Here is a 19,717-nt window from a genome sequence, read left to right on the forward strand (position 1 = left end):
CCACTGTTGGGCATTTTGGCTAAGGCCACCCCCATTGACTCCTGGGAGTCTCCCCTATCCTAAGCCTCTGGGACTTCCTAAAGACACTCCCCAACCCTGCCCCAGCAGCTGCAGATTTCTATTCATTTACCTGGCCCTTTAGGACTCTTTCCTATCCCTCCCTGCACCACACCTGATCCTGCCTCCCCATTCCCCTCCCTCCTCCTCCCACCCATTCCTCCCATCTGTTTCCTACGACTACTTTGTTTCCCCTTCTAAGTGTGATTCAAGCATCTTTGCTTGGGCCTTCCTTCTTGTTTAACCTTTGGGCAGAGAGGAAAAGTAGCATGTCTATGTTTGTTTTTAGAGGCAAGAGGGACTCCCACAGATGAATCTGATGAAGATGAAGGCTTGGGATGAAAGTGCAAGGAAAGACAGTCTTACCGGAGCAGAAAGGAAAATCCCAAACAAAACAGGAACGGATAGAAGATACGAAACTATCTTCAGATTGCAAGACTAGGCTGCCACACAACGAACAAGCAAGCAAGCAAGCAAACAAACAAACAAAACCAAAACAACTATCCAAAAAGCAAACAAAAAATCAACAACTAAAAAGTCTTTCAAACCAAAAAAACAACAAAACAAAAAAATCAAAAACAAAATAACAACAAAACCCTACAAATCAATGTAACTCAATATCTACTGGAAAAGCAGACAGCTGTGGGATAAGTCATTCCATATTCAGATGTCAAAGTTCAACATTCATTTGCATATAAAAATTCTTAATCTAGGAATAGAAGAAAATTAAGTTTGACAAAGAGACTTCAACCAACAAAGCAGTGCTACCTTTAGAGCATTAACAAACCAGGAATCCGAGAAGGACATATACCTGCACTGTCTCCCTTCTAGGTAGAGTTGACCCAGCCTGTACAATGTCTGAGAGCATAAAACAGTTAAATTCTCTAAAACTGGATAGGGAGAATTAGAAAAACATCCTCCTCCTCTTCTTCCTCCTCTTCCTCCTCTCCCTCCTCCCCTCCTCTTCCTCCTCCTCCTCCTCCTCCTCCTCCTGTTCCTCCTCCTCTTCCTCTTCCTTCTCATAATCATCATCATCATCAAACAACAACACTTTACTCACAGGTAATAACACCATCCAAGAATTAAAAAATTAAATTAAGTTAACTTAACTTTAACCAAATTAAAGACAACATTAAAGATTCATGTTACAAAAACAAACAATTTAAAAAAAAAAACCACCAAACCAATAAAAATAATGTAGTAAGGTTCCTGAATTCCAGGAAAGCAAATAATTTAATTTTCACATCACCACAACAAGTCATTGGAAAACCAGTAGGAAAATAAAATTAAGAACAAGTTTCCATTCAGACAGCCACTGCAAATACAGCACTTTTAGGATGTGCAGCAATGGATGGCGGGTCGGGAAGTCCCGACTAAGACTGCAGATCATTTCTGAGGCCAATGAGACTTCATTAATGAGGAAATGTATAGTCTCAAATTTTAAATTTACATAAAAACAAAATTCCATTTTGTTAAGATGTCGATGCTCTTCAAAGAGATCTGCGGACAGTGTAAACCCTGAAACATATTTTGCTTTTTGACAGAAATTATTTAATGTGTAGAGAGGGGCGTGGCTTTCCTAGCGGCTGATACCTACAGTTAAGTGGGTCACAGAGTGGGCGCCAGGGGTTAGGGAGATGGCTCGCTGGTTAAGCACACTGACTACTCTTGCAGAGGACCCGGGTTCGATTCCCAGCACCTTCTCTGTGTCTCACAACCATCTGCAACTCCAGTTACAAGGGAACTGACGCTCTCCTCTGACCTCCACGGACACCAGGCACGCATACAATGTGCAGATGTACATGCATGCAAGCAAAACACAAAAATCCCCACAACATTCAAGATAAATGGATACTTAAATCTGAGTGAGGCTCAGTGTCAAAGGCAGGGGAGAGGAGGAGGAGGAAGACAGAGAAAAGAAGAAGGGAAGCAAAGAGGAGGGGGAAGAAAAAGAAGGAGGGGAAGAGGAAGAGGAGGAAGACAAAGGAGGGAGAGGGAAGACAGGAGGCAAGGATGGAAATCCATTGTGACAGGACCCTGTGGTGCCTCACTTCTCTATATAGTCTTTATATATATATAATATACATTCTGGTATGTAGACATATCCTGTATGTATATGTATGTGTATGTGTATATGTATATGTGTGTATAGATCTCATATATACGTACACGTACATACACACACATATATATAACACATTGGCATAATTTATCATTTATCATATTTTCTTCAGCCATATTGATTAATCTATAATGTATCATAGTATAGATTTATTGCATATGTGGTATATATTTTGGGTTAACAGAAGTAGGGTAATAGATATATTACTATATGTACACATAGAACATACAAATGGGACACAAATATGTATGCATGTAATTACACATGCACACATATTTACACATGCACACACACACACACACACACACACATATATGTCTCAGTTGCTCATATTCTATATCTATGTTCCCCAATGTTGGGCCCTACCTTGGTGTTTCCCTTCCCCCTTGCTGAGCCTTTTAGCCTGCCATAGCAAGAAGTTGTTTACACCCTTGGCAGCTGCTCTTGGCCCCTGATTTGGGGTTGGGACTTTCCATGGCACCCTTCCCCAGCACCGAGCCTTCCAGCTTGTTGTTAAGAAGTTGTTTATGCCCCTGGTTGGGCCCGGGACTTTCAACCACACAGACTTTTCCTGTTTTCCTGGTTGGGGATTTTCACCTGCCTTGTTTTTTCCACGGCTTTTGCCACGGGTATATAAAGAGATCTCAGTAAAGCCTTGGTGGCACTCTCTGAAAATGGGTGACCCGTGTACATGTTTTCTTTTAATCCCGCATATCTACACCCGATATTCACACACTGGCAGCATAGGCGTCGTCACCCCAAGAAATAAATTCAATGTCCTCATTATTATAAAGATGAAACTGATACTGAAAAAAATTAAAATCTCTCTCTGTTTTGTGCAGGAAGCTGGGACAGCAAGGAAAACAGTGAGCCAGCAGGAGATGGGCAAGGGAACCAACCTGCAGGTAGGAGGACGGAGCTTAGATGTCTCTGCACAGCACACTGTAGCTAACGAGAGTGTACCATATACTCAAAACTGCTAAGACAGCAGCAGACAGGTTAATTACCTTGATCTAATCATTACACCTTGTAGATATTTAAATGTTATATTTTATCCCATAAACATAAATAATTATTATGTATTGATAAAAAAACAAAAACAAATCAAAGGCTACAAAACTTTCGCATAGCCAAGTATCTGATGAACGATAAACCTGAAGTTGGAATTTCAATATGTTTGGTACCAGTTTTGACAGTTGGAAGGTTCAGCTGTGAGAAGGACATCATTTTCTGAATATCTGAATCCCACGTCTCTGAACACACTGAACACGATGCTCAAGTGGAGGGCAGTTTGGAAGAAACCCCCTTCCCCCTCCTCTCCCCCTACTCCTTTCTCCCCTCCCTCTCCCTCCCCTCCCCTTCCCTCTCCCTCCCCCTCCTCTCCCCCTCCCCTCCCTCTCCCTCCCCCTCCCCTTCCCCCTCCCCTCCCCTCCCTCCCCCTCCCCTTCCCTCTCCCTCTCCCTCCCCCTCCCTCCCCCTCCCCTTCCCTCTCCCTCTCCCTCCCCCTCCCCTTCCCTCTCCTTCCCCCTCCCCTCCCTCCCCCTGCCTACCCCCTCCCTCCTCCTCCCACTCCCTTTCCCACCTCTTCTTCTCTCTCCTCAACTGTTTGTTGTCTTGTTTGACAGGATCCATGTAGCCCAGGATGGCCTCAGCTTGTAATCCTCCTGCCTCAGCCTCCCTAGTGTTGGTACCACAGTAGTTTATGCTACTGTTCCCACACTACCAAAAAAAACACTTTAGAGGTGGCAGTGGACTCTCGAGAGTGAGCAATCACAGTCATGCTCGTCCCCTGCCTGATTCTGGACACCCAGGCCAGGTTAGACATGCCTGTGTCAGGGGATGATCTGCTTCTCTGGTGAGTGAGGCTCCCCAAACAACTCACTGTGCTCCCCTAAAAGCTGGAGAAGGTAAAACTGAATGAAACTTCAGCTATGAAACCAGTCTGGCGATCTCAAGCTGCCCAGGTGTATGACTTTTCTACTTTTAACACACGGACTCTAACAGCACCTGATAAAGACAGCACTGTCTCCTAAAATGCATGTTCTCATGCCCTCTAAAATCCAGCCTTCATTTTAATTGAGAACAGAAAGTCCCTCTTTTCTCTCAGTGACTTTTCTATTTGAGAGCAGTCAAGAGTGAGTCATTTACTACCCTGGCAGTTCCAGAGTGGTTTTTTTGGAAAAGATCAAAGTCCTTTATTAATTGCTAAATATAAGATATTTAATCATTTCGGTGTGATTTATTGGGTGAAAATAGAATATGACAGGCTTCTCCAAAATTAATAGAATTGTAATAAATGGACAGAATAGCAAAATATAATAAGATTTCCAAATGTCAAATCATCAGAGATTGGGGAGAAATTTGTTAAACTTGGTAAGTTCTTCCTTCGCGTCTTTTGAGAACGTGAAGATTTAGTTGATCCTCAAAAGAAAAAGCTCTCAAACTCATGCCTCATTTTAGACCCAATACAGCAAAACTGAAGAGTGACATTTTCCCTTTCATAGAACCCAGAGTTGCTTTGGTGAACAGAATAAAGCCTTTGGCCAGGAGTTACTCCCTCTGGATTGTGGTCAGAGGAACCTGAGGAGGCCCAGGGTATCTGAGGTGCTCAGGCACTCTGACATCTTAAGGTCCTGATGCTTAAATCTGCCTGTCTGTGAGAGCTCACATTGTAGTGTGCAGAACTACATGTGAATTTCCATTTTCCTTTGCCAGAAGTTTTCGGCGAAGACTCGGAATGACATCTCGAAGACGGGAATTTGATTCTCTCTGCTTGTAATCTGTCAAGCTAATGGCTTAAGTATGGTGTGTGGAAGGATCTTTACACACACCATGGCAGGTTGGGCACTCAGCTGGTCTCCCACTGAGCTGGCCTTAGAGAACTGGGCATCCACAGATAAGAGGGCCTCGCCCATCCCATGCCTTGCCACTGTGGGGGGCTCTCCAGCCTCATCGCCACAAGTAGACGTTTCTCCTAGGATGGTTTTCAGGATTAAATAAAGACAACGTTTCTAAGATACTCAGCTCAATACCTGACAGTTATTAATAAAATACCTGGCAAAGGTTAGGCATTTTCATGACTAATATTTTGAATAACGTCTTTTTTAATCACACCATTATTACAGTTTAGTGGTTACTTTCACATTTATTGTTTAAGGCATTTCAAATTGAGGAAAAAATTGTTCTCTGCTGGGATCGTGTAATTGGCTCAGACTCAAATAGAGAAAAACGCGCTTAATATTGCAAAGCACTAATGAATAGAAATCCAACAATCCAAGCGTATACGTTCCCAGGAATCCACATACTCGACTTATAGGAGAAATAAATTAGATGAGAAAAAGATGCTCATATCGAATGGTCATCTATATAAGCCAGCCTTTAGAAACTTGTCAGGAGTATGTCTGATGGAGTTGACATTGTTTCTTTTCATGTCTTCATTCAAAACATGAGTCAAAGTGAACGATTGTTGCCAACAAAGGTCGGGAGGTTAACTCCTGTGGTCATTAGTATCTCGGGCCCTCACTCTTGAATGCCTATGATCTGTTCAACCCTTGGGGTCGCAAAGAACTGTGGGTGCCAGCAACCAGACTCACTTGATTCACTCTATGCTAAGTGGGAAGGTAGAGGGTAGTTGACGAGCAGTCATTTGTGTGCACATTTAGGACCCTCTCGTTTAATGAGAAATGAGATCACTGGTAAGAATCATCCCATTCCCCGACAGTGCAAATGTAAGTTTTATTAGAATTATGGTATTGACCAAACAACTTTCCTAGCAAGTGAATATAGCCTGGATTTTTCTAGGATCATCTTACTTTTGATGTCACATTTAAAAAAAATGTGGAGTCGTTAAATGAGGCCCTAGTGATAAGTAGTAGCAGCATAGAACTTGTGGGCTTATGGTCAGGGCTTGAACCCAGCACCTCAGAGAGGGCAGGAGATGGCATCAGGTGAGGTCTACTGACCCTCAGCCCCACGGCATCCTTTATACAAGAAACAAAACCTCTGGCAGAAAACTTGTACAATATTTCAGCTTGCTCGTTTTTATACAACTGTTTTATAATTAGCTTTTAAAATACTGTTGCTGGGTGTGATGGTACACACCTTTATTCCCAGTACTCAGGAGGCAGAGGCAGGTGGACCTCTATGAGTTCTGGGCCATCCAAGGCTACATAGTGAAACCCTATGGACACATTTGAATAAAAAAGGCACCCCTTCGAAGAATCCACCTGGGAGGGATAACTTAATTTCAATTGTAAGGATAGAATTTTAAATAGAATTTCAAATTTTCCCAAGACTTTAACTTTGTACATGAGAAGCTCTCATTGGTCATAGATGTTTATTTTTTTACTTTCTAAATTCAACTAATTGGTGATCGAAACATTGATAAAAGACTAGCAAGATGCTGTAGTATTTGAGAATGGTCCAAAAATAGAGATGTGTTTTTCTATCTATCCATGTCTGTTATATTTTAGGATTCTTTTTATACTTAATGTTAATTTTCTTGTCATTTATTTGATGTTTAACAAATCTACACATTTTTTTTTAAAGTTCGTACTCTCTTCCCTCCTACTAGTTTACTGCTGATTGCTGTAACAAATATCCGAGAATAGTAACTTGCGGAGAGAAAAGGTTTACAAGGGTTCAGAATTTTGGAGCTTTCAGGCATTGGTCTGCTAGTCTTGTTGCCTTTTGCTTGTGTAGAAACACAGGCTTTCAAGGTTAATCTTCTACATTGAGGTTTCAGTTCATTATTTAGAAAGTAGCCACCATCTTTTGAATAAAGATGTATTTTCTTCCTGTTGTAATCTCCCCTCCTTCCCTACCCCCACCCCTCTCTCTGTCTCTCTCTGTCTCCCTGTCTCTCTGTCTCTCTGTCTCTCTGTCTCTCTCTGTCTCTCTCTGTCTCTCTCTGTCTCTCTCTGTCTCTCTCTCTGTCTCTCTCTCTCTGTCTCTCTCTCTCACTCTCTCTGTCTCTCTCTCTCGTGCTGAGTGATGGACCCTGGGTCTTGAGCATGATGGGCAAGCCTTCTACCCTGAGCCATATCACAGCCTCACATGTGTGAGATCAGAATGCAGTGGAGAACCAGTAACCCTTGAAATCAGAACAGGGACTCAGTGGTCACCTGTGTGCTACTCAAGTGGATCAAACTGCATCCGCTCACAATTTTAACAATGATGGGTTCCTCCCCACCCCCTGTTTCTACTTTTCCTTTTTTCCCCACTTATGTTCAGTTAAGGTTGTTTTATTTTGAATTGTCTGTCCAATAAACAGTCAAAAAACAGGTTTATTCATTTATTTATTTGTACCTTTATGGGTGTACCTAAGTGTACACATGTGCAGAAGCCATCAGAGGCCCGAAGAAGGCATCTGATCCCCTAGAATTGAAGTGGTTTGGGACCACCATATGGGTGGGTTACCATTTCTACTCTCAACCTTTTATAATTTTCATCTCATGTTATTCCCTACTGAGAAAATGACTATGGGGCCAATAATATTTCCATTCACTTCTTATCCCTAACTCCTCATAAATTTAATGAATAAATATATACATATATATAGCACATAAAATCAAGAATTTTGCTTTCTTTTATATATATACTCACAAATAAGGATTTATATATATATACACATACATGTTATAATCACATAAAAATAAGAATTTGTTTTCATTTTTCAAAATTTCTTTTACATAATTGATATATATACCCATATATACCCAATATATATTATATTCTTATATATTATATATTACATATTACACAATACACATTATATATTACTTATTGCACATATATAATATATAAATATATTATATATTTTATATTATAGATCATGTCATATATCAAATCATGTGATATATATAATACACCACATATTATATATCATGTGGATATATGCATCACATAGTATATATATTATATGGATATATGCATTATATGTGTGGATATATAAAATATGTAAGATGCCACATGCAATATGCAATACATAATATTAAATATGTGGTATGGCATATGGCATATGCCAAACATGATATACTATATACCATATATCATACATCATATATCATGCATCATATTTATCATATATCATACCCCAATGAGTATGAATTTTATTTAATTTTGCCCTAAACTTGACTAAAGTCATTTGGGTCCAATGATCCCTCCTCCTGTCTCTGTATTCAGGGACTTTCCTCCTTTTCTGGTTGTATTTGTGCCCATTTATTCAGTTTTCATTAGTGATGCTGATATTGCTGTTTGGTTCTCTTTTATTTTTTTCTCATTTCTCACTATGTGCAACATTTAATAAATACTAAAAATAATCATCTACTAACTCTCTGCCCTGTAACTTGCGTCTCTGATTGAACTGCTCATTCCTTTGAGATGGAATCTCTCGTGTAGCCCAGGCTGGCCTTGAACTTATCACATAGCCTTGTGTGGAGGACAACCTTGAACTCTTTATCCTTTTGTTCTTGCCTTCCAAGTGCTGGGGTTCACGGGCATGTGCCACATTTCCCAGCCCAAACAACATCATTTAAATGGCTATGCACAGCTTGCAACTATTACTCTGGGAGTCAGATAAAAATAAGAATTTTTTCCTTTTTAAAAATTTCTTTGACATAATTGAGATACTTGTATTTTTTTCCCATGTCTTGAGGTAAGTCTGTGTCTTTAGAGACAAATTGATAATCCATTGCCTAGATTTGTGGTATCTTTATGTCTGCCTGCTATAGAGAGAATCTCTGTGTACTGTATGAAAGCATTACCTGTCAATAAAAAGCTGATTGACCAATGAGCTGAGGCAGGAAATAGGAGGTGGGAGTTCCTGTAAAGAGGAACTCTGGGATAGAGTCAGGCAAGAGATAATTCACCCTGTGCTTTGAGGCAGACGACCTGAGGAAAGGTTGCTAACAAATGGCACTTAGACTAGCTAAACGGGATAACCGAGTTACAAGGTAACGATGGTGTGTGTGGGAGGGTAAATTGTCCCAGGCAAATATTCATAAATAATTCAGTCTCAGGCATCATTATGGGAACTTGAGCACAGGTGGAAAAGCCTGCTGCTTCAGCCTGCTTTTTTTTTTTTTAAACTACTAGATACTTTTAATATGCTTGGAAATTATTCAATCTGTTTATTCAAAAGGGGGAAAGAAAACTCAGAGCTCTTCAAATATTAGAGCTGGTGGTGATTTTCATCAAATGCTCAAGGAATAATCCCTTATTATCCCAGCCCCAGGCTATGACTAAAGGGACAGTAGGCATAGGGTCTTTTAACCCTAGGGAGAGTTAGTGGCCATTATCTGAATAGCACTCTGCTATGTGCTGTCTTTCAACTAACTGGCACTTTCAACTAACTCTAGTTGCTCCAGCTACTAAAACACTCCTGCACGAACCATGGGATCTGGGCCACTTTCTTAGACGTTAAGGTAATATTTGATTTCCTGGATTTGGCCATGGTGCAGTTCAGTCTCTGTTTCTCTGAGAGCTGTCTCACTTGAGGCAACCACACAATCTTTGTAGATGCAGTTCCAGCACAGCCCCTTATTAGGTTTAAGACATGAGTAGTCACAGTGTCTAATGTTCATTCAAAGGATGCTTGCAGCTCACCATCCAACCAAGCACAGGGACCCCAATGGAGGAGTTAGAGAAGAAAGAGCTGAAGGGGTTTGCAACCCCATAGGAAGAACAACAATATCAACCAACCAGACACCCAAAAGCTCCCAGGGACTAAACCACCAACCAAAGAGTACACATGGAGGGACCCATGGCTTCAGCTGCATATGTAGCAGAGGATGGCATCCAAAGGAGGGGAGGCCCTTGGTCCTGTGACGGCTCGATGCCCCAGGGTAGGGGAATGTCAGGGCAGGGAGGTGGGTGGGAGGAGTGGGTAGGTTAGTGGGGGAGCACCCTCATAGAAGCAAAGGGAAGGGAAATGGGAGGGGGAACCAGGAAAGGGGATAAATTTGAAATATAAATACGTAAAATATCCAATTAAAAAAAAGTACAGAAGATGCCTTGTTATTTCCTGCTCACTGTTTTTGTCCCTGCAGAAAACTATCATCTCTATTAGCCACTCTTGTCACATCCTATAGATTCTTTATTTTTATTTTATAGAAGACTTATTTTTATTTTTAATTATACATATGTGTGTATCTGTAAGTGTCTGCAGTTGCCTGTAGAGGTCAGATGAGAGTATCATGGAGGTTTGCTGTGCACCCCCGGCATGGGAGCTGGGAACTGAACTCAGGCCCTCTGCAAGACGAGTTCATGCTCTAAGTGCTAAGTCTTCTTTCCTCAAATAAGTACTTCCCTGACTGGGACTTGAACCCCCAGTATGGCAGCAGGAACACTGAATTCTAACCATTAAACCACTGGGGAAGAGGTCATCCTACTGGATCTTATGTTTCAACCCTCAGCCAAGAATCAGGATAGAAGTAAATACTAGCAAGATAACTTTTCCAGGTATTTCTGAAATGCCATATAAAGTTTCCAGTTGTCTTTTCGCCCAGTAAGTATCCATTGGATGATTATATTTCCAGCGTAAAATGCTAATGTGCCATATGACAGATTCCCTTTCAGCAATCTGGCTGGATGTTAGCTATGAACGAACCCCTCAACCTGATTCTTCATGGCCCAGTGTAGTCAGTCAGAGAATAGAGAGACTCTCTGACACATCTTCAGAAACTGCACATTTAATAGAAGACACTTTGAACAAAACAAAATGGCAGACCCCGGCAATGCTCTGCCTCTTTCTTGAAAGCAAAATTTGGCATGTGAACAACAGCGGCATAAGCGTTCTTTTCATAGACGTGTTCTGGGGAATGATGCTGTGTTTGGAGATGGCCCTGGAGTTAGCACAGTTCACTCTGTTCCCCATAGAGCTGGACAGAAGGATGTAGGAGGGCAAACAGCTGGCTTTGGGTTTCAGATGACCAGGTTCATCACTGTCTGCTATACTCGTGGAGGAGCCTCCTCTCCAGTCTTATCTCCTGCCAGCGCCCTGATGTGGTGACTGAGCGTGGTCTTAGAGGATCTGGTAGAGCATTCTTACCAATGGCAGCTTTCTGGGGACACTTTTCCCAATCTTGCCCTTTGTGTCCTGCCAGAGCAGCAACCTTCTTCCTCCCCCTTCTTCTTCCTCTTCCTCTTCTTCTTCATTTTTTCCTCCTCCTCTTCTTCTTTCTCTCCCGCTGCTTCTTCTCTTCCTCCTTTTCCTCTTCCTCCTCCTTCTCCCTCCCCCTTCTCTTCCTCTTCTTCTTCTTCCTCTTCTTCCTCTTCTTCTTCTTCTTTCTTCTTCTTCTTCTTCTTCTTCTTCTTCTTCTTCTTCTTCTTCTTCTTCTTCTTCTTCTTCTTCTTCTTCTTCTTCTTCTTCTTCTTCTTCTTCTTCTTTTTCCTTTTTACCCATTAAATCTAGTCAGTGCTACCCAGGCGCGCATCGATGCAGGACCATGTACCACTGCACAGGAAGCCTTATGTGTGATCCCATCCCCCCCAGAAGAATGATTTGCTCTCCCAGGTAGCCATCCACTGCTGATCACTCCTCGGTAATAGGTGGTGCCCAGAGAGCACCACCCCCAGTGCATGCATTTCACACTCCTCCCCCCTCTTCAGCTCCTGGATTCTTTCTACCTCTCCTGTGGTATTGCTTGAACCCTGGCACAGGGTGGTGGTGGTCGCGAGTTTGACGTGGCCCTCCCATTTAGTGCTGCGTGCTCAGTCTCCCCACAGCCCCGGGAGCAGTTATACATCTCTCCTCTGACTGCTGTGAACTGCAGATTCAAGTTTCTCCAACCACAGTCGAGAGCATCCCAGGTCAGAGGGTATAAACATAAGTATTTATAAATTGACAATGTGACCATTTAGCAACATAGTGATATCATGTCCTACCCCAGAGCCTATGGCTTCCCCTACCATAAACTTTACCCAGGATTACGATAACAGGTATGAAACTCCTGTCTTTGGAGTAGATATGACACTCTCCACACCACATCAATCAATGCTTAGCACTTCCAGATTTCTCTTCCCTTGGTATATGAGTATGTATATTAGTGCATTTACATGAATGACAACTCTTCACAGAAGCTCATTGTATCGTAATCTAACAATAGAGCACGTCTGTCTGCTATCTGAAGAGGTGGTGGCTTTGCATGACACAAACGTCAGCTGATGTAGGATATCCTTGCCAATCATCCATCACTCCGTACTCCATTGATGTAACACCTCCTTTAACCGCCTTAGTGAACAGAGCTTTCTCGGTTCCTGTAGTGAGATGTTTATCGGGAAGTAGGAAAGATACCCGGAGCTGAGGAGCTGGCATGCATACGTTCTTATTATTTCCGTTTCCTGCTCTCAACGAGCCTTGCTTACCTGACCCCCAAGGCAAGTGCTGCTACATCTTTATCTTCCTTCCCTGGAAACACAGTACCCGTTTACTTTCAAATATAAGAATCGACCTGAGGCTGGAGAGATGGCTCAGCGGTTAAGAGCACTGACTGCTCTTCCAGAGGTCCCGAGTTCAAATCCCAGCAACCACATGGTGACTCACAACCATCTGTAATGGGATCTGATGCCCTCTTCTGGTGTGTCTGAAGACAGCTACAGTGTACTTATAGATGGTAAATAACTCTTTAAAAAAGTAACAACCTGGATTCATTAATCTCAACTTTCAGTTATCAGGAGAAACTGATACAAGTCTTGTAGTCCAGTTAATGTGTGCGAGTGTCTGTGTGTGCACACGTGTGTGTGTGTGTGTGTGCTCGCTCGCACACGCGCAGTGAACTGGCAGAACAGAGCTGAGCTTAAGCCTTTCTGAATGCAATTCAGATGCCCATGTAGAGTATCTGTAGCCAGTCACTTAGATAGAATATGTCATTGCCCTTTGGTCCAGCACCCAAACATTTAGGGTAGCAAAACACAGCAGAGTGTATTGACTAGAGAGGGAGAAGAGGGGAAAATGGAGGACCGTACCCACCGTTGCTTTGATGGAAGAACCAGGCATAAGGTCACTCCAGCTCCTTTTCATCCTGTGTTAATAGTCACGCAGTTGACTTCTAGTAGTCAACTTTTTGGCTTCTCCAAAGCATCCATTTTCTATTGGCAGGCTGAAAATAATAATGTCTACTACAGAGTGTGGAGGGTTCGATGAGAACAGGCATTGTTCTTACTTTATTATTTTAGCATTCTTTATTATCGTTATTATTATTAATCAATTCTTCCTTTAGAGAGTACATCAATGTAAGATGGTTGTTTATCAGCCAACCTTGTGTTTGTTAAACAAAGGAATCACTGGTGGCGGTTGGTGGTACAAGAGTGTTCTCTGGGATTGACACTTCTCTTGTCAGAAACTTCGGTTCAAACATTTCCATTGGACTGGGCATAGGGGCTCATATGTGCAACCCCAAGACTTGTAAGCTGAGGCTGAAGTTTTCCTGTGAGTCTGAGACTAGCCTGGGCTACACAGTGAGTTCCAAGCCATCTTGGATTTGCCTCCAAAGACCCTGCCCCACACCCAACCAAACCAAACCAAACCAAACCAAACCAAACCAAACCAAACCAAACCAAACCAAACCAAACCAAACCAAGACATAAAATACCTTCACTTTAAATGCATTCCACATTCAGAAGGAAGAACGGCATTCTTACTATCCTGGAGACTGCTATTCATACATTTGTGGTCTTTAGAGCGATCCAGTCTGATAAACTCTTTTTAGAATTTAAGGAAGAAAATCATCAAAGGCATGAGATACCCTGGACCGTGTTATTTATCAACATTTAACTTGCAACCACCGCCTATCAGAGACCTTTGGAAGAAGTCACTCCCAGGCTGGAATTCAGAGTTATTCTTTAAACTCCTAACCCTTCCCCTGTTGGCACAGTGGCCACCTTCCGCCAGGGCCTACCCGGCGAGCACAATTTTCTGTGCAAGCCTGATTCGTCTTCTTTTCAACTCTGCTTTCAAGTTATTACAGATGAATCTAGCTGGCATTCAATGCTGATATAGAAATAGAAAAAAAAAAAAAGAAGAAAAGTTCTCCTGGGATAAAGGTGTGGATGAAAACACCTTTCCACAGAGGCTGGTGAAAAATAAGATTATTTTTTTATTGATGTGTCAAAGAAAAGGTCATCTTCAAAATAGCCCCCCTTTTATTTCCCTCTATCTCCTGCCTTCTGCTTGGAATTCACATCAACTTCCATCACCAGATACTTGTTGCTGAAGCCCCAGCATAAGAGAGAGGCTCGGGTTGCCTGCCCTTTCCTTGCTTTGTCTTATTCCTTTGAGGGCTTTAACACCCCTTTCCCCCCTTGAAGCCTGCTTCTGCCATTTGCCCTTTGTCCTTTGTCTTGCACTGACTTAAGGGAGAACACATCAAACTTAATTTGATGGAACAAAAGCTTCCTTTTTATTGAGAGCAAAACAACGTTGAGGGAAGGTCTAACTCAGACAAGCTTCCTTAAATCAGTCCGGGGCTACGACTCCCGTGGAGAAGCTAAGTATTTAGCTGGGCCCAGCTGCTGTTGTCAATGGCAACTGTTGTGCATACACTGTAGTATGTAAGGGCATAAATGTCCTTATTATTTAAGCGTACGCTTGCAGATCAAGGGTGTTCGCCCGTGATACACACCTTGAACATCTTGGAATACAGCTAGACCTTACTATCATATTGTACCAAGATATTATTTTAAGCTTAGTATTTTTACCTTTTAGAATCTTTAAAGATGTGGTTTTGAGCTGGAGAGATTGCCCAGTGGTTAGAGCACCTGTGACTTTGGCAGAGTTTCCCAGCAACTACGTCAGGCAGCATAAAATAATTCATCACTCCAGATCCAGGGGATTTGACACCATCATCTTCTGGCTTCAAAGGACATCTTTATTGGTGTGTGCTCATAGGGATAAATATAAATGAAAAAGAAAAATCTTTTTTAAAAAACCAGATATTCTCATTAGACTACCTTCTGCACTCGGTGCTGGCTGTATTTCCCTTTTCGATGTCTAATTGCTGTGGAACAGGGAGGTCTCTTTTTCAAGCACCCATTCCTCCGGGGTCACATGTCATAGTTCACACCTCACATGCTTCCGTCTGCTCATTTCCTGGTAACTTCTATGTTTGGCAAGGTGAACCTTCAGACTATCCGTTTTCATTTGGGTAGCCATTTTCTTAGTGTGATTTGAGATTTCCTGTGAACTCAGGACACAGGCATTTATTTTATCTGTGTTTTGTTAAGGTTTCCTGCCACCCTGTCACTTGTCACTGTTATTTACAGCATCTTTTCAAAAGCAGATATTTCTAATTCTCATGAACTCCATCCAATCAATTATTTGTGTCTTGGGTTGTGGCTTTAGGGTTGCATCAATATCTAAAGTCACCGTCAGCCTGACATTTTCTAGATTCACTCTAGGGTTATCTCCAGAACTCATACAATTTTAAACTTCCCACCTAACTATGACTAATTTTAGATTCCTTCTTTCCTTCCCTTCTTTTTTTCAGCAGTTTTTGGAATGAAAGACTCTTGACCATGGTAGACAAGAATAACTATGACTTCAGCCCTTTCTAAGAGCTACACACACGATATGGATTACTTTTGTGTGTGTTGTGTGTGAGCATGTCTGTCTATAAGGCGTTTGCCTATGCGGGCTCATGTGGAGGCCAGAGATTGACATCAGCTCTCTTGCTTATTCACATCTCCACCTTTATTTTTTGAGACAAGGTCGTCCACGTCCACTGAGCCTGGAGCTCATCCATTCTGTTTCGCTGGCAAGTCAGCAACCCCTCCCCTTTTTCCTGTCTTCACTCATGAACGCTGCCAGATTTGGCTTTTGTAAGTGCTGGGAATCCTTTCTAAAGTCATCTGTCTTGTGCATCAAATTCTTCATCCATTGGGTCATCTCTGCAGATCATGAATTAATTTTATTTTTACACACGTTTATCCAGTCACTTCCACCATTTTCGAGAGAGGTGAATTCTCTTTTGGTGAATATTTTTTTTTCTGTTGTCACTGTGATCTCTAAAGTAGGGAAATGCCAGTCTCCAATGTTGCAATTCTTCAGCATCCTTTTGGCTACTCTGAATCACTCACCTTTCCATACAGATTTGGAATAAGTCCACTCCTAGTCACAATGACAACATGTTGGCATTCTGATTGAGATTGTGTTGAATTTATAAACCAAGTTGGGAAGACTGACCTTTTAGCAATAGTGAATCACATTAGTCATGAAGATGGAATATCTTTCTTCTTCTTCACACACACACACACACACACACACACACACACACACACACACAGAGAGAGAGAGAGAGAGAGAGAGAGAGAGAGAGAGAGAGACAGAGAGACAGAGAGAGACAGAGAGAGACAGAGAGAGAGAAAGAGAGATGGAGAGAGACAGAGACAGAGAGAGACAGAGAGAGAGAAAGACAGATATAGAAAGACAGACAGAAAGATAAAGATAGAGACAGGCAGACACACACACAGAGACAGACAGACACACATACAGAGACAGACACACACACACACAGAGACTTTTGTACTCCTGAGTTGCACATCCTGTTACCTATGCCTCTGTGGTGGTTTGAATATGACCCATGAAGTGGCACTATTAAAGGAGGTGTGTCCTTGTTGGAGTAGGTGTGGCCTGACCTTGTTGAGTAGGTATGTCATCGTGGGTATGGGCATTGAGACCCTAATCCTCACTGGCTGGAAGCCAGTCTTCTGTCTGCTGTTAGATGAAGATGTAGAACTCTTAGCTCCTCCTGCACCATGCCTGCCTGGATGCTGCCATGTTCCTGCCTTGATGATAATGGATTGAACCTCTGGACCTGTAAGCCAGCCCCAATTAAATGTTGTCCTTGTAAGACTTGCCTTGGTCATGGTGTCTGTTCAGAGCAGTAAAACCCTAACTAAGACAGTCTCCTTCTATTCTTTAGGGGTGGGCCACTGATCAAACCCACACTTAAGGGAGGGATGATATTAAGACTTCATCTTTATGACTTCTGACACAGCCCCACAGTATGGCTTCAGTTTTCTAGAGACAAAGCCATCATTATAGGAGGGATGGGGAGCAGAGCAACCCTCGTGCATCCCCACTTTAATTAGAAGAGCGAAACTGCTAATCATGGAATTGGCGCACAGGCTCACATAATAACATAGTTGGATGTCTTAGAAAGCCTTCACAATGCTCTAATTTTAGAATCAAAGCAACACCGTTCAGTCTATCTGCTGCTTTGTCATATCCAAGCCCTCGCTAGAGGATTTTTCTAAAGGAGTGACTATATGGTAGATTAAAAAACCCGGACATCTCTCCTGTGCTTTTAATACAATGCCTCTCCTAGTCATTAGAACACAGACGTGCAGAGAGTATGTGATATAAAACTCAACCAAATGAAATTAGTAAATCATTAAAATCTAAATCTTATCTTTTCTGGGCCTTTTAAAAAAAAAAAAGGGATTGTGTGATCTTGCAGGAAACCCAGTGAGCTACGTAACAGTGCACTTCTGGACAGGAGAGAGGGACATGTGAGGATTTTTCTCAATATCTTACATGTATGGGGTATCCAAGGACTCAGTTATGTTTTATGTCAGGGAAATGAAATGCAGTTAACCAGATATGTCTATAAACCAAGTCAGATGAAACGGCGAGAAGATGGAAGATGGAAAGATGTCTCCACGCACCGTCATCCCAGAAATGGACTCTCCTTATAGCTCCGGCTTTGGAAAGGTCCTTTCTCCAGACAGCACCCCAGGACTTAGCACCAGGACCCATGAGTCTCTAGAGCTAGAGACATTAAGCTCTAGAATGGTTGTGGTTCAACAATTCAGGGCTTTCTCTATTTCTCTTTTGATATAATAAATGGACATGAATAGGACCCCCATTGAAGGAATCAGAGAAAGAACTGGAAGAGCTTGAAGGGGCTCGAGACCCCATATGTACAACAATGCCAAGCAACCAGAGCTTCCAGGGACTAAGCCACTACCTAAAGACTATACATGGACTGACCCTGGACTCTGACCTCATAGGTAGCAATGAATATCCTAGTAAGAGCACCAGTGGAAGGGGAAGCCCTGGGTCCTGCTAAGACTGAACCCCCAGTGAACTAGACTGGTGGGGGGAGGGCGGCAATGGGGGGAGGGTTGGGATGGGAACACCCATAAGGAAGGGGAGGGGGGGAGGGGGATGTTTGCCCGGATACCGGGAAAGGGAATAACACTCGAAATGTATATAAGAAATACTCAAGTTAATAAAAAATAAATAAATAAATGGACATGAACTCATTGTACAGATGGTCTTCACACTGAAGATATTAAAAATAATGTGGACTCAAGAGCTGAACATCACACACACACACACACACACACACACACACACACACACACACAATCAGTTCTCTTTTGGTTAGCATTTTATCCTAAGTAAAGTCCTAAAATAGATCATTTTCGAGTTTAAGATTCTATTAACCCATCCCTGAAAACAATGCAGATAAAGTATTGCTAAGTTTTATCAATTCCTCACCTATCCTCAAAGCAGAGGTCACATAGAAAGACCCTGGAGCCTGAAGACGTGAAGACACTGGTGTCAGTTGACACTGCTGGAGACCTTGAGGAAGGGTGGCCTTGGCAATGCCGAGTGGACCTCAACCATAACTCTGACTGAAGAATCATGTGCAATGTATCCAAGAATACACAACTCTTTGCAAAGATTTGCTGATATGATAGACCATGCGAATGCTGGTCACGCTAGAGATGTAGATGCTGAGGTCTATGGACTCTGATGCAGGTTTTCCTGAAATAAATGGGCATCACTACTGTGAGTCACTGTGGAAGAAAAGTTACCTCCCAAGGAGGGATGAAAAGGCCTGGAACTTCCCTGTCATTAACAACTAGAAGATTGTTCTCCATACACGACACAGCTGTTGCAGACCTGGCTGTGCATGCCTTGATTTCGATAGAAGGTGCACATTCCAATGTGCTTCCTGGTCACCCTGGCCTTATGCTGGACTGTTGAAGAAAATTTTAATCTCGATCCAGGGTTTCTACTTCACCTTGGACCATTTAGATCCCAGATAAAATGCACATACGTTTTATATTTACAATAATAACTTAAACAGCACAAGAGCTGGGCAGATGTCTACCCTCTATGCTGTTAGAATCTACTCTCCTCATCATAACCCCAAATTATAATTCATTTTTTCATCTTGGCTGCTCTTAACTCCAATTGGCTAGCCCTCAGGGCCAGGTTTTCATGAATTCACCTAACCAATGGTGGCTTCTCCTTTCTCCTTCCTTCTCCCCCTCATGGTTCTCCTCTGACCCCAAGCCTGGAGACCCTAAAGCCCACCTATTCTTCTGCCCAGATATTGGCTATCGGCCTCTTTATTCACTAATCAGAAATAATGCAAGGCAGAGTATCATCACTTGTATCTATGTGGGAACTCCAGAGGGCCTGCACTTAGCATTATAATACACAGGAAGTAGGACTACAAACGGAAGTTGTGCTGAATTAGAGATAGAGAGGTTGTACTTTTTAGGGCCTCAGATGGCTAAAATTAA

At 42.3% G+C, this 19,717-nt stretch overlaps 1 long non-coding RNA gene across 5 annotated transcripts in view; it reads right to left on the reverse strand.

Moving 5' to 3' along the window:
* Positions 1-19,717, reverse strand: part of LOC120098838 (uncharacterized) — a 45,032-nt gene that overhangs the window by 13,795 nt on the left and 11,520 nt on the right. For 3 of the 5 annotated variants that reach the window (XR_010060791.1, XR_010060790.1, XR_005497445.2), the window contains exon 4: positions 18,681-18,950. The exons of the other annotated variants lie outside the window; for them this stretch is intronic. This is a non-coding gene — a long non-coding RNA (uncharacterized LOC120098838). The remainder of the gene's footprint in view (positions 1-18,680; positions 18,951-19,717) is intronic. 5 annotated transcript variants of the gene reach the window in all.

This window comes from Rattus norvegicus, chromosome 20 (assembly GCF_036323735.1).
Source record: "Rattus norvegicus strain BN/NHsdMcwi chromosome 20, GRCr8, whole genome shotgun sequence".
In the NCBI taxonomy this organism is placed as follows: Eukaryota; Metazoa; Chordata; class Mammalia; order Rodentia; family Muridae; genus Rattus; species Rattus norvegicus.